The sequence below is a fragment of the Delphinapterus leucas genome, chromosome 19, assembly GCF_059928025.1.
Source record: "Delphinapterus leucas isolate spDelLeu-1000000601 "Yukka" chromosome 19, BTC_Dleu_Yukka2, whole genome shotgun sequence".
Lineage (NCBI taxonomy): Eukaryota > Metazoa > Chordata > Mammalia > Artiodactyla > Monodontidae > Delphinapterus > Delphinapterus leucas.
Window position 1 is genome coordinate 51,541,067 of NC_143147.1, and position 12,527 is coordinate 51,553,593.

Consider the following 12,527-nt stretch of genomic DNA (forward strand, 5'->3'; position numbering starts at 1 on the left):
CAGGATGTCAGGTTCTGAAATAACTGGTGTCCCCAAGGCCAAGATCTTTAGGACTTGGGCCCATTGCCCTATAAGAGGAGCTGGACAAGGGGACGCCTGAGGCTTAGGTCAGGGGCGTAACTGGACTTCCAGGAATGTAGACATGGGAAGTCCCTGTGAGGAGCACAAGATATGCTCGCCTGCCTCTGCTCTCCTGTAGCCCCCTGAGAAGGGCTCCCTCTGAGGGTGCAGGAGAAAGATTCCTACATGCATTCAATGAAGATTTCCCCAGTGCCTCCTACATGCCAGGTACCTTGAAAGGCACTAGGATACGTTATGGAATAAGATGCACAATGTCTACCCTCAGGGAAGAGAGGGGCCAGTAAAGGGTCCATTACCTCAGGGAATTTACCAGGGGAGGTAGGAGGAAGACATAGCAGGGGCTCCTAACCCGGACTTAGGGATTGAGGAGGCTTCCTGAGGGACCTGATGTCTAAGCTGATCCTGGCAGAGGAGTAGAAGTTGGCCGAGGGAGAAGGAAGAGAGCGAGATAAGGTTCCAGGAAGAGGGAACAGCATGTTCAGAAGCCAGGAGGTGACAAACTGGCCCCATCCAAGTACCCAAGTTCATTGACATGTGTGTGGGCTGTGAGCAGAGCCTGGAGAGCCAAGCAGGGGGCAGAGGAGGCAGGTCCTTGCAAGCCACAGTTACCGTAAGGAAAATGGGGAGCCATGGAAGGATTCTAAGCAAGGGAGTGACAGGGTCAGTGTTGCCTTTGAGGACATTGCCTCTGGCCCAGATACAAAGAACAGAGTTGACAGAAGGCTTAGGCACAGGGAGGTGGGTCAGGGGGAAGAAATGATGGTGGCCTGAATTCAGGGTGAGGCTGGGGGAGGACTCCTGTGAGAATGTGGCCCAAGGAGGCCCTGTTTGCAGAGTGCCCTGATCAGAGCCCCATCCTGGATGCCCCCCTCCCACCTCCCAAATTCTGCTGAGATCACAGGGAAAGTAAGAAAGTATGCCTGGTCACTGACTCTGGTCCGCAGCCCCTGACCTCCTGATTGGAAGAACATTGCTTTTTTTTTTGGCATGCGGGATTTAGTTCCCCTGCAGCAGAAGTGCGGAATCTTAACCACTGGACCGCCAGGGAAGTCCCCTGTATGTCCTTCTTCTGAGGAAAGTCTCCCACCATCCCAAGTCACCCAGTGCAACCTTTGTGTCCTTGTGTCACCTAAGAGGCTGTGCCCTTTCTCACTCATTCACCCAATCAGACACCGAGTCCTGTCAACTCCACCCACCACGTCACTCAGACCCCTCCTTTCCTCTCTGTCCTCGAGGTCACCGGCCTCATCCTGGCCCTTTGTTTCCTGTCCAGTGTCCTCCCCACGTCTGTCCCACACCCAAGCCCCGCTCCACACTGGAGCCAGAGCCGTGTCCCCAGAATGCAGATTAGAGAGCACTGACCTGGGTGTCCGGGATGGTCCCACTGGCCACACAGGGCCTCTGGGGCAGCAGCTCGACTCAGACACCACATCCTGGGGCCCAGTCCTCAGCCTGTGGGCTGGGGGGTGGGCTCTGGCTCCCAGGGATAAACTCATCTTCAGCACATTCACAGAGGCTGGGGACAAGTTGGTCCAAATGAAAATAAGACCTAGTGGGGGGAGCAGGACGTGTGGTCCTGTCTCCTGAGTAATTCTCCAAAAGGGACAACTTTTCAACACGTTTTTAGGGTGTTTGACATGATGACTGTGAAGCCTAGGATGAAACGATATCAGAGGAAGCGATGTGACAGCGAGACACTTAGGGAAGGTGGGCAGAGGGGACACCTTCTTCTGTACCAGTTCCCCCACCAGGCAAGGCAAAGGCTCTCCCTCCCACTCCCTGATCGTTACCCACCTCCCATAGGAGAGCCTGGGGATACCCCACCAGAGTGGACATTCTTGACCTGTGCTTGGTAGCACTGGTCTGGACATAAAACATTAGCCGTCCTCTTCAAGGTGTGTTCTTAGCTGGGAGGTAAGACCAGCACTTATGAAAGGGCCCAGAATGAAGTTCCCAGGCTGGAAATGCCTGCCCTGTGGCCAGGGCTGGGTTTGACCTTAGATTCTTCTCCCCCTTATTATAAAGTCCACATGGCCCATTTCAAATTGAGACAGGCTGGGACCTGGGACCCTTTACAGGAGTGCTTGCACTTGCACCTGGACAAATGCTTCCTGGAGCCACAGAACACAAAGAAACTACAAGGGACTAAAAATACCTGCATGCATGGGCAATCGGGGCAATTATGAACCATAAGATACGAAAAAGCCACAAACCAACCGCCACTTCTGAGGGGCCGGGAGGAAAAGCAGGGTACTGGGCACGACCCCTGCACACAGCACCATCAAGGGGGTGGGCAAAACACCTCAGCCTCCCCTCGGGCCCGACCCACCGATCTGCCCCCAGCCTCACCCTCACCCTCACCCCACGTAAGGAATCAGCCCAACCTCCACAGAGAGCAAGCAAGGGAACTTGTGTTTGTTTGTTTTAAATTTATTTATTTATTTTTGACTGCGTTGGGTCTTCGTTGCTGCGCGCAGGCTTTCTCTAGTTGCGGTGAGCGGGGTGCGCGGGCTTCTCACTGCGGTGGCTTCTCTTGTTGTGGAGCACGGGCTCTAGGCACGTGGGCTTCAGTAGTTGTGGCACGTGGGATCAGTAGTTGTGGCACACGGGCTCTAGGGCGCAGGCTCAGTAGTTGTGGCGCACGGGCTTAGTTGCTCTGCGGCATGTGGGATCTTCCCGGATCAGGACCCGAACCCATGTCCCCTGAACTGGTAGGCGGATTCTCAACCACTGCGCCACCAGGGAAGTCCTGGGAACTTGTGTTTTGTTCTTACTCCTTCCTGCTGCAGCATGAGTCCCAGTAAAGCCTTGCCTGAATTCTTCCTCTGGCTTCTTATCAATTCTATCGATTAAAGAGTCCAAGGACACGGGTCAGTAATAGAATGACCCCTTGTGTGGAATTCCCATCTCAAAATAGAGCTGGTCGCATAACCAGATGATATTTGGAGAATCTGACCTTTCTGGTGTTGATTTCCCTGGTTTTACATGTTCTGAGATTTCTCACTGTCTTTCCGCAATTACTACTTTGCTTAGACACACACCTCACAAGGCTTCCTGACCTGACCTCTTCTGCCCGCCCCCCTCCCATCCCCACCTCACACCCCATAAGCTGGCCTTGGCCGTTCCCTGCCCAGGCCCAGGCTGTTTCAAGTTCCTGTACCTCTGCAGCTTCTGTTCCCTTCGGCTGGAATGCCCTGTCCAGTCTCCTGCAGGCGCACGCACTCTGTCTACAAGGTCGGTCTAACATGGTTTCCTGGGGAAGAGCTCTTGGACATGTCCAGGTTGCAAAGGATTCTCCTCCAGGCTCACAAGAGATGCATGTCCTCTCTCTGGATACCTCAGTCTCTCCTAGTTCCCCTCAGGACCTGGCTGCACAGAGGATGGCAGTCTCCCACACAGCACCTGTCCAAGAATGGAGGCCACTTTGCTCTCTGCCTCTGCAGTATTTTGGAGGCGGGTTTCCTGGAAATGAGGGCTGTGGGCAGCTAGGTTATGTTCACAGCCAGTTTCCAGGCGCCCTGACCTCTGCCGTGCTCCATCAGTCCTGCTCAAGTGGGGAGGGATCTCTGTTACACTGAAACTCCCCACCCCCTCAAACTTTGGATGGCTCCACCCCCCCCATGCTCCCCTCCAGTGATTTAGGGTGCTCAGGACCTCCAAGATGTTGACCTGGGTCAGCCCTTGAGCCCCCCAGCTCCTCCCAGGTGCTTTATGTTCTCAGCATGACTCTCCAGTCTCCTATGGGTGCCGGTAGGATTCTGGTTGATGGGGAAGCCGTAGACTGTGATGAGGGCTTCGTCAGCTGGAGGACGGAAGGAGGGAATCTGGTTGGAGGGGTGTGCACAGGTGAGTTTTGCTTGCGGCCTTGTAGCCAGGAGAAAGGCCGTATCTGGAGAGTGGAGGAGGAGCCCAAGGACAGTCCCTTTCTGCCCCTGTCACTTCTTCCACTTGCCTCTCTCCAGGTGTATCTCCCAAACCGATCCCTCCCCCACTTCGTTCCACAACCTTGAACCTGTGTGTTTGTTTTGGAACAGGAGGACAGAGGCTTACTTGAGCCACTTAAAGTCCACATTCCTACATCAGCCCCACCTCCCGAGCCTGGCCTGACCACTGATTCCCCCAACCTCCACCCCCTGCCAACCTTCTGCCCTTGGCTGTTTGTCTTGAATGTACCCATCATGCCATTGCCCAGAAGCCCCACCCAGAGCCAGGAACCTCCAGAGACTGAAAGGGGCATCGTGCACCCAGGCCCTGTCTGTCTGTCTGTCTGTCTTTCTATCTTGCATTCCGATTCAAGAGCCTGGAGGCAGCCAGGAGCTTTAGCTATGGCTGCCTTTATTCTTTTGTCCCTGTGGAGCGTTCTGGTGATGGGCATGGGTGAACTGGTGCTGGGAGTGAGGAAGGAACTGGGAAGGAGTGTCATCCCGGCCTGCCTCCCCGCTGCCCCTCCGGATCTCCCAGTGCCCAGCCCTGGACACACCCTGGCCAGAGCCAGCTGTTTGCAGACCTGAGCCGAGAAGAGCTGACGGCTGTGATAAGCTTTCTGACCCAGAAGCTGGGACCAGGCCTGGTGGATGCAGCTCAGGCCCAACCCTCAGACAACTGCGTCTTCTCGGTAGAGCTGGAGCTGCCCCCCAAGGCTGCAGCCCTGGCCCACCTGGACAGGGGGAGCCCCCCGCCTGCCCGGGAGGCACCGGCCATCGTCTTCTTTGGCGGACAACCCCAGCCCAATGTGACTGAGCTGCTGGTAGGGCCGCTGCCGCACCCCTGACCACACCCACAGTGACCACTTCAAGGTGGATCTGGACGCAGGTGGTAAGACATCCTGGCGGAGGCCAGGATTCCAGTAAAGGGGGCTGACGTCTCCATGCCTAGATTTAAAAATTGTCATTGAAACATTAAAAATGTAAAAGTATAAGAAGAAAATGTGAAAGTCATCAAATTCCTCAGAGATTTTCACCCTTAGGTGGTTATTCTCTCATGCTTAAAAAAAGTCTTTCCTTTTTTAAAATTGTGCAACTGCAATCTAGAATATATTACAGTGTATACTATGTATATATGACATACTGATATACATATTTAGAATTTTACCACTAAATTTCAATCATAATGTACATATATTTTGTCACTTTTAATTTCTCACATAACAACATATTACACTCAGGCAAACAACAAATACTTACCGAATGAATGCGTATTTGTGCCAAGCACTGCACTAAAACAATGTAACAGAAGAAACAACATCCCTGCTCTCAGTAGGCTTAGGTTGTAATGGAGGAGTGGAGAGCACAGTGGAGGGCTCCTGGAAAATGTGAGAGAAACATTTTTTTTTAATTGAAGTTTACTTGACTTAACAACGTTGTGTTAATTTCTGCTGTACAGCAAAGTGATTCAGTTATACATATATATATTCTTTTTCATATTATTTTCCATTACGATTTTTTTATTCATTAATTTATTTATTTATTTTTGGCTGCTTTGGGTCTTTGTTGCTGTGTGTGGGCTTTCTCTAATTGCTGCGAGCAGGGGCTACTCTTCGTTGCGGTGCCCGGGCTTCTCATTGCGGTGGCTTCTCTTATTGCTGAGCACGGACTCTAAGTACACGGGCTTCAGTAGTTGTAGCACGTGGGCTCTAGAGCACAGGCTCAGTAGTTGTGGCGCACGGGCTTTGTTGCTCCGCAGCATGTGGGACCAGGGCTCGAACCCGTGTCCCCTGCATTGGCAGGTGGATTCTTAACCACCACGCCACTAGGGACGTCCCCCATTATGGTTTATCACAGGATACTGAATATAGTTCCCTGTGCTACACAGTAGGACCTTGTTGTTTATCCATTCTATATGTAATAGTTTGCATCTGCTAACCTCAAACTCCCAGTCCATCCCTACCCCCGGCAACCACAAGCCTGTTCTCTATATCGTAAGTCTGTTTCTGTTTCGTAGATATGTTCATTTGTGTCGTTCTTTAGATTCCACATGTAAGTGATATCGTATGGTATTTACCTTTCTCTTTCTGACTCACTTCACTTAGTATGATAATCACTAGGTCCATCCATGTTGCTGTAAATGACATTATTTCATTCTTTTTTATGGCTGAGTAGTATTCCATTGTGTGTGTATGTATATGTACATATATATATATGTATATATGTATCACATCTTCTTAATCTAATCGTCTGTTGATGGACACTTAGGTTATTTCCAGGTTTTGGCTATTATAAATAGTACTGCTCTGAACACAGGGATGCATGTATCTTTTTGAATTACGGTTTTGTCCGGCTATACGCCCAGGAGTGGAATTTCTGGATCATATGGCAACTCTATTTTTAGTTTTTTAAGGAACCTCCATACTGTTTTCCACAGTGGCTGCACCCATTTACATTCGCACCAACAATGTAAAACAGTTCCCTTTTCTCCACACCTGAAACATTTTTATGCTTAACCTCTCTGTATCTCAGTTTACTCAAGTGTAAAAATGGTGTAACAGTGCATTCCTCATAGGACTGTTGTGAGAATTAATGATGACTATTTAAAAACATTTTTTTCTTTTGAAATAACTTTAGACTTACAGAAAAGTTGCAGACATTATATAGAGTTCTCACATACCCGTCACCAGCTCCCCCTAATGTTAACATCTTGCATAACCACAGGACAATCACAACTAGGAAATTAACATTATTACAATACTATAAACTACAGACTTTATGAGAATTTCATCAGTTCTTTACTGATTTCCTTTCTCTGTTCCGGGATCTAAACCAGCAACCCACCTTGCACTTAGATGTCCTATCTCCTTATGGTCTCCTCCAGTCTGGCAGGTCTTTAGGTTTTCCTTGTCTTTCAGGAACTGACACTTTAGAAGATACTAGTCAATCATTTTGTAGAATGTCTTTCAATTTGTGATTCTCTGATATTTTCTCATGATTGGGTTGAGCTTGTGGTTTCGTTTTTGTGGAGGTTTTTTTGGTAAGAAAACCACAGAAATGACTTTATACCCTTCTCAGAGCATCATATCAAGGGGTATGTGATGTCCATATGTCTTATTACCAGTGATATTGGCCTCAAGCACTTGGTTAAGGTGGTGTTTAGCAGCTTCCTCCATTGCAAAAGTTACTGTTTTTCCGTTTTCAGTTAATAAATATTTGGGGGAAATTTTTGATGCTATGCAAATATACTATTTCTTTTCTCCTCAAACTCTTGCCCACGAATTTTAGCATCTATTGGTGGGTTTTTCCTGCAACAATTATTATTGCTGTCTCATTTACATTTTTTCTCTTATTCTTTATACATTTATTAATTGGAATTCTCCATTAAGAAAGTGTTATCCCTCCTTTTTACTTTATTTATGTATGTAATTATTTATTCATAACTGTATGGACTCATGGATATTTTATTCTAAGGGTTATAAACCCATACTATCATTTATTTTGTTCCTTAAATTGTTTCAGCTTTGGCCATTGGGAGAGCCTTCAGGTTGGTTCCTGTGTCTTGCTGACATGCCTCCATCCTTTTTTGAGCACTTCTTTACTTTCTGGCACCGCAAGATATTCCAGTTACATCTTGTATTTTCCCTGCTCCAGCCCTGAAATCAACCACTTCTCCAAGAATCTCTGGTTCCTTTTATTGGAGAATAGTATGTAGAAACCAAGATCTGGGTACCAGGTGTTCTCATTATTACTGGGATGTCATTGCTTTTAGGCTGTCTCATCGGACGACGCATACATCTCTCTTTATCTCTACATCTAAGCTATGCCAACTCTTAAAGCACTTGGAACGGTGCCTGACACCCACAGAGAAATATTAGTTATTATTGTTAGTATTATCCACTTGAGCCTGCTTGTGTGGATGTACCGGAAAAGGAACTCTTGGCCTTTGTCGTCTACAAGTAGAAACTGTGGAGTGTGGGCTAGGAGCAGTAATTCACAAAGGGAAACTGAGGGTTTGCTTAATCAGTCTCTGCTCTCTTTGATCTTTGGAAGGTATGGAGGGAGCTTCCGGCATGTTTTGGTTTACTGCTCTTTGGTCTCAGATCACTTAAGTTGAGTCCTAATATAGAACCTAGTTGGACTCCAATAAAATCATTCAAAACTCCAACTATTCAGGCAACAGACTATGTCTTTGGCCTTGCCCCTTATTCCTTGCCAATTCCCAAGCAATAGAAAACACCGCTAAGCTCCAGCAGTGTTGGGCCTGGGCTCTGACTCTCCTTCCCTCTGACCTGCGTGTCTGCTGTCCATGTGTGGTGGAGCCCCTTTGTGTTGGTTTCCTCTGGGTACTGATGTGTAGGCAGTGTAGAGCCAGACTGAGACCTGGGTCCCCAGCACTGCCATGAAACTAACCACATGCCCTTGGTGACAAACCGGGGCACATTATTTAAATTCTCTAAGCCTCAGTTGTCCCATCTGTACAATGGGGACAATTATAGTTCCTCCTTCATCAGGTTGTTGTGCAAGTAAAGCATCAATCCATGTAAAGCCCTCAACACACTGCCTGTGCAGAGCTCCTCCAAGTTCAAAAAATATGAGCTACTGCTGTGATTATTTTCACGAGAAGGCAGTTCTAGTGATGCCAGAGGGCTTCAGATATGAGGGGCAGACCCTTTCCTCAGGTCAGAAAGAACCTGGTCCTGCACGTTGCCTGCTAGACTGCTCCAACCTCAGGTAAACCCCCCTCCCTTCAGCTCCTCAGAGGGGGAAGGTCAGTGGAAGCCCAGTCACAAGGCATCTGGGATTATTACCAGAGATGATATCAAGAAGAAAGACCTTCTCCAAACCTCTGGATCAGGGACATCTTGGGGAGAGGGGAGGGAAGAGGGGGCACACTCAGTCTGGCTTTCTCTTTGGCCCCCACTCTGAAGCCAGGTGGGGACAGAGTCCAGAGGGGGTGGAGCAGCTGCATGACCAGCCCTCCCTCCCCCCTTCCCCCCACCATCTCCACTTCACCCCTGCAGGACTGGAGAACTGGGTCTGGGCTGAGGACATGGCTTTTGTCCCTACGGCGGTACCCTGGAGCCCCAAGCACCAGATACAGAGGCTGCAGGTGACCCGGAAGCTGCTGGAGATGGAGGAGCAGGCTGCCTTCCCCCTGGGAGGTCCCTCCCCTCGCTATCTGTACCTGGCTAGCAATCACAGCAACAAGTGGGGGCACCCAAGGGACCACTGCATCCAGACAGTCAGCTTTGCTGGGGAGCTCCTGCCCCAGAACAGCTCCATGGAGAGAGCCTTGAGCTGGGCAAGGTGGGTGATGGGGTGTCAGAGAGGCACTGAGGGAGGCAGACTGTACAAAAGGCTCCATGTTGCTGGGAACCCAGGTTCCCCCACCTCCCATGGGTGTGTGTACATATACACACTCACGATCACACATTCACACACACACATTCCTGCAGCCACAATCTTAGGCCGCTCAAAATGAAGCCTCCTGCGTGGGTGAATGAATGGAAAGATATGTGCTGAATCAAATATGACAAAATGCTCCAGGTGGAATCTAGGATGTGGGTATACGCGTGTTCACTAGACTATTCGTTTAACTTTTCTGTATGTTTAAAGTGTTCACAATCAAGGTTGGAGGGGAAAACAAAGAGAGGAGCACAGATCTGAGGGAATATTCCCTAAAATGCAGGCACATGAGATACTGAAATTCACCTAAGATGGGAATCAGGCCATGTCTGTGCACATGCATCCCGGCCCTGACTCCCATCTGCATGGATGCGTGACAGTCGCACCGGAAGTCTGAACAATGGGCCGGTAGATGTTTGAGATACAGGATATTGAGCAAATGCGGGAACTTCGTGTGTGTGTGTGTGTGTGTGTGTGTGAGAGAGAGAGAGAGAGAGAGAGAGAGGGAAGTGGACAGAGAACAATAAAGAGGCTGGACAACATAAGACCTTTATGCTCATTTCCCCTTTCTGTCCTCTCTTCAGTGCAGCTTCAGGCAGCAGGATGGCTCGATGACCTTGTGGGTCTAGTCCAAATCCCCTGCAGGTACCAGCTGGCTGTGACCCGGTGGAAGGAGGAGGAGCCCAGAAGCATCAGCATCTATAATTTGAAGGACCCCTGGACCCCCCACCCTGGACTTCACTGACTTCCTCAACAACGAGACCATTGCTGGGCAGGTGAGTTGAGGGGGAGGGGGTGGGCATGAGGGGGGAGGCCGGGGGAGCAAGGATGAGCCTCCTTACTCTCTCCCAAGCCAGATTCCTCTAGGGGTCTTTAGAACCCACTAAGGAGGAAAGCGCTATGATGTCACATTTTTCCTGGGCTGCTGAACTCTCGGTCCTCCCCATACAAGGCCACTGGGGGAGGCGGACGTGCCCCTAGCAAAGCCAGACCTCATGATCCTCTTTCTTCGCCCCCTTAGGACTTGGTGGCCTGGGTGAAAACCGGTTTCCTGCACATCCCCCATGCAGAGGACATTCCCAACACAGTGACTGTGGGGAACTGCATGGGCTTCTTCCTCCGACCCTACAACTTCTTTGACCAGGACCCCTTCATCGATACTGCTGACTCCATCTACTTCCGGGAGGACCAGGGTGCTGGGGCCTGTGAGGTCAACCCCCTGGCTTGCCTCCCCCAGGCTGCGGCCTGTGCCCCCCACCTCCCTGCCTTCTCCCACGCGGGCTTCTCCCACAACTAGATGGATGGGGAATGTGGCTGGGACCCCAGGGCCAGGGAGTGTGGGGAGGGGAGGGGATGGGAATTGGATGGGGCAGTCCTCTCTCTCGCACCATCCTCCCTTCCCTCCCCCTCCCTGCTGGGAGCATCCTGAGTCTGTGATGCCTGATACAGGGGGTTCTTAGCTTTGTTGACCTCAAACCTCCTGGGTTCCTGTCGCAGAGTAGAGAGGAATGGCCAGCCGGGAGCCTAAAGTGATGGCCATACTTTTCCCAGAAGACTCCTGTTTTTTTTAACAGTTTTTTAATCTTATTTTTTAAATGAGATGTAATTCATATACCATAAAATTCACCCTTTTAACATGTACAGTCTAATTCCAGAACGATTTCATCACCCCGGAAAGAAACTCCAAAATCTGTTAGCAGTCACTTCCTATTTCCCTCCAACCCATTCCCAATTCTAGGCAACCACTAACCTTTCTGTCACTACAGATTTGCCTAGATTCTGGAAGTTTCATATAAATATATTCATACAATAAGTGGTCTTTTGAGGTTGGCTTCTTTCACTCAGTGTAGCATTTTTGAGGGGCATCCATGTTGTAGCAGGAATCAGTACTTCATTCCTTTATGGAGGAATAATATTCCATTGTATGGACAGACCATATTTTGTTTCCACTCTTTGGTTGTTACGGATAGTGCTGCTATGAACATTTGTATACAAGTTTTCATGTGGACAAATGCCTTCATTTCTCTTGGGTATATACCTGGGAGCTGAATTGCTGGGTCATATGGTAATCTATGGTTAACGTTTGGAGGAGCTGCCAGACACCATTTCAAAGTAACTGTACCATTTCCTTTCTTTTCTTTTTTTTTCTTTTTTTGCATAACATAACATAAAACTTTTACTTAAACTTTTATGCAACATACTTACAACATAAAATGTACCATTTGGCCGTTTTAAAATGTACAATTCAGTTACCTTAAGTACATTCAGAAGTTTCTTGGGCCTCCCCAGCTCCTCCTTTGCCCTGGGTCTTGAATATGAAGGTGAGGCATCTAGAGGCTAGCTGTTCTCTGGAGCCCCAGGACAGGGTCCCCACTAGGCCTGTGTCCGAGATCTTAGGAAGGTGCTTCCCTCAATTCCCTGTCACCCTAGCTTCCTCCTTCTCTCTCCTTTCTTCCCCTTGTCCTTCCCCTCCTCTTGCTACTTCAGCTTCTACTCCCTGGTATTTCCCTCTGAGGTCCTGGGGGGAAGTCCCTGCTGCCTCAGGTCCTATAATCCCCCACCCCAAATCCCCTCAGCTTTGGTGTCCCCCTCTGTCCCTGGGATGGGGAAGCCTTGGGCATACAGGGGACTGTGGAGCCAGATGTGTCCCAGTGGGGACAGTCTCCGCCTAGTCAGGCAACAGCCTCCAGGGCCTCACATCCCTGTTGCCCCTCCTGGGGCGTGGACTTTGGATGGCTATAAATAAGAACTGGGACATTTTCCAGAAAGGAGTGTGGGAGCACGAGTAGGGTGGGGAGGAGGTAGGCCTCAAAGACCGAGTTTTCTCAGGTGCCTCCAGGCTAAAGGAACCCACGTGGAGTGCGGTGTCTACTTCTATAGTTTGACCTATCCTGTCAGTGTCTTTTCTAGAGGAACCTGTGAGGTCAGGAAGAGAGGGGGTTCCTTCCCCAGCTGGAAGCCCGGGCCACAGACCCAGCCCTAGGGGAGGACACTGAGTGGGCAGGCCCTGGCAAGAGGGGAGTTCAGGGAACAGAGACTTGGGTCCAACTCAGCTTGTGACCAGAGGGAAACCGGAAGCTCAGACCACACGGAAGTCCTATCATTTCCTGCAGG

General features: G+C 49.7%; 2 pseudogenes across 1 annotated transcript; both read left to right on the forward strand.

Moving 5' to 3' along the window:
• Positions 1-3,800: 3,800 nt before the first annotated feature.
• Positions 3,801-4,888, forward strand: LOC149746762 (primary amine oxidase, liver isozyme pseudogene; annotated as a pseudogene).
• Positions 4,889-9,024: 4,136 nt separating this feature from the next.
• On the forward strand, positions 9,025-11,232 carry LOC111166274 (amine oxidase [copper-containing] 3-like; annotated as a pseudogene). Its single transcript, XR_016388789.1, has 3 exons — positions 9,025-9,314; positions 10,059-10,189; positions 10,435-11,232. The product of XR_016388789.1 is annotated as an amine oxidase [copper-containing] 3-like (transcript).
• Positions 11,233-12,527: the final 1,295 nt, after the last annotated feature.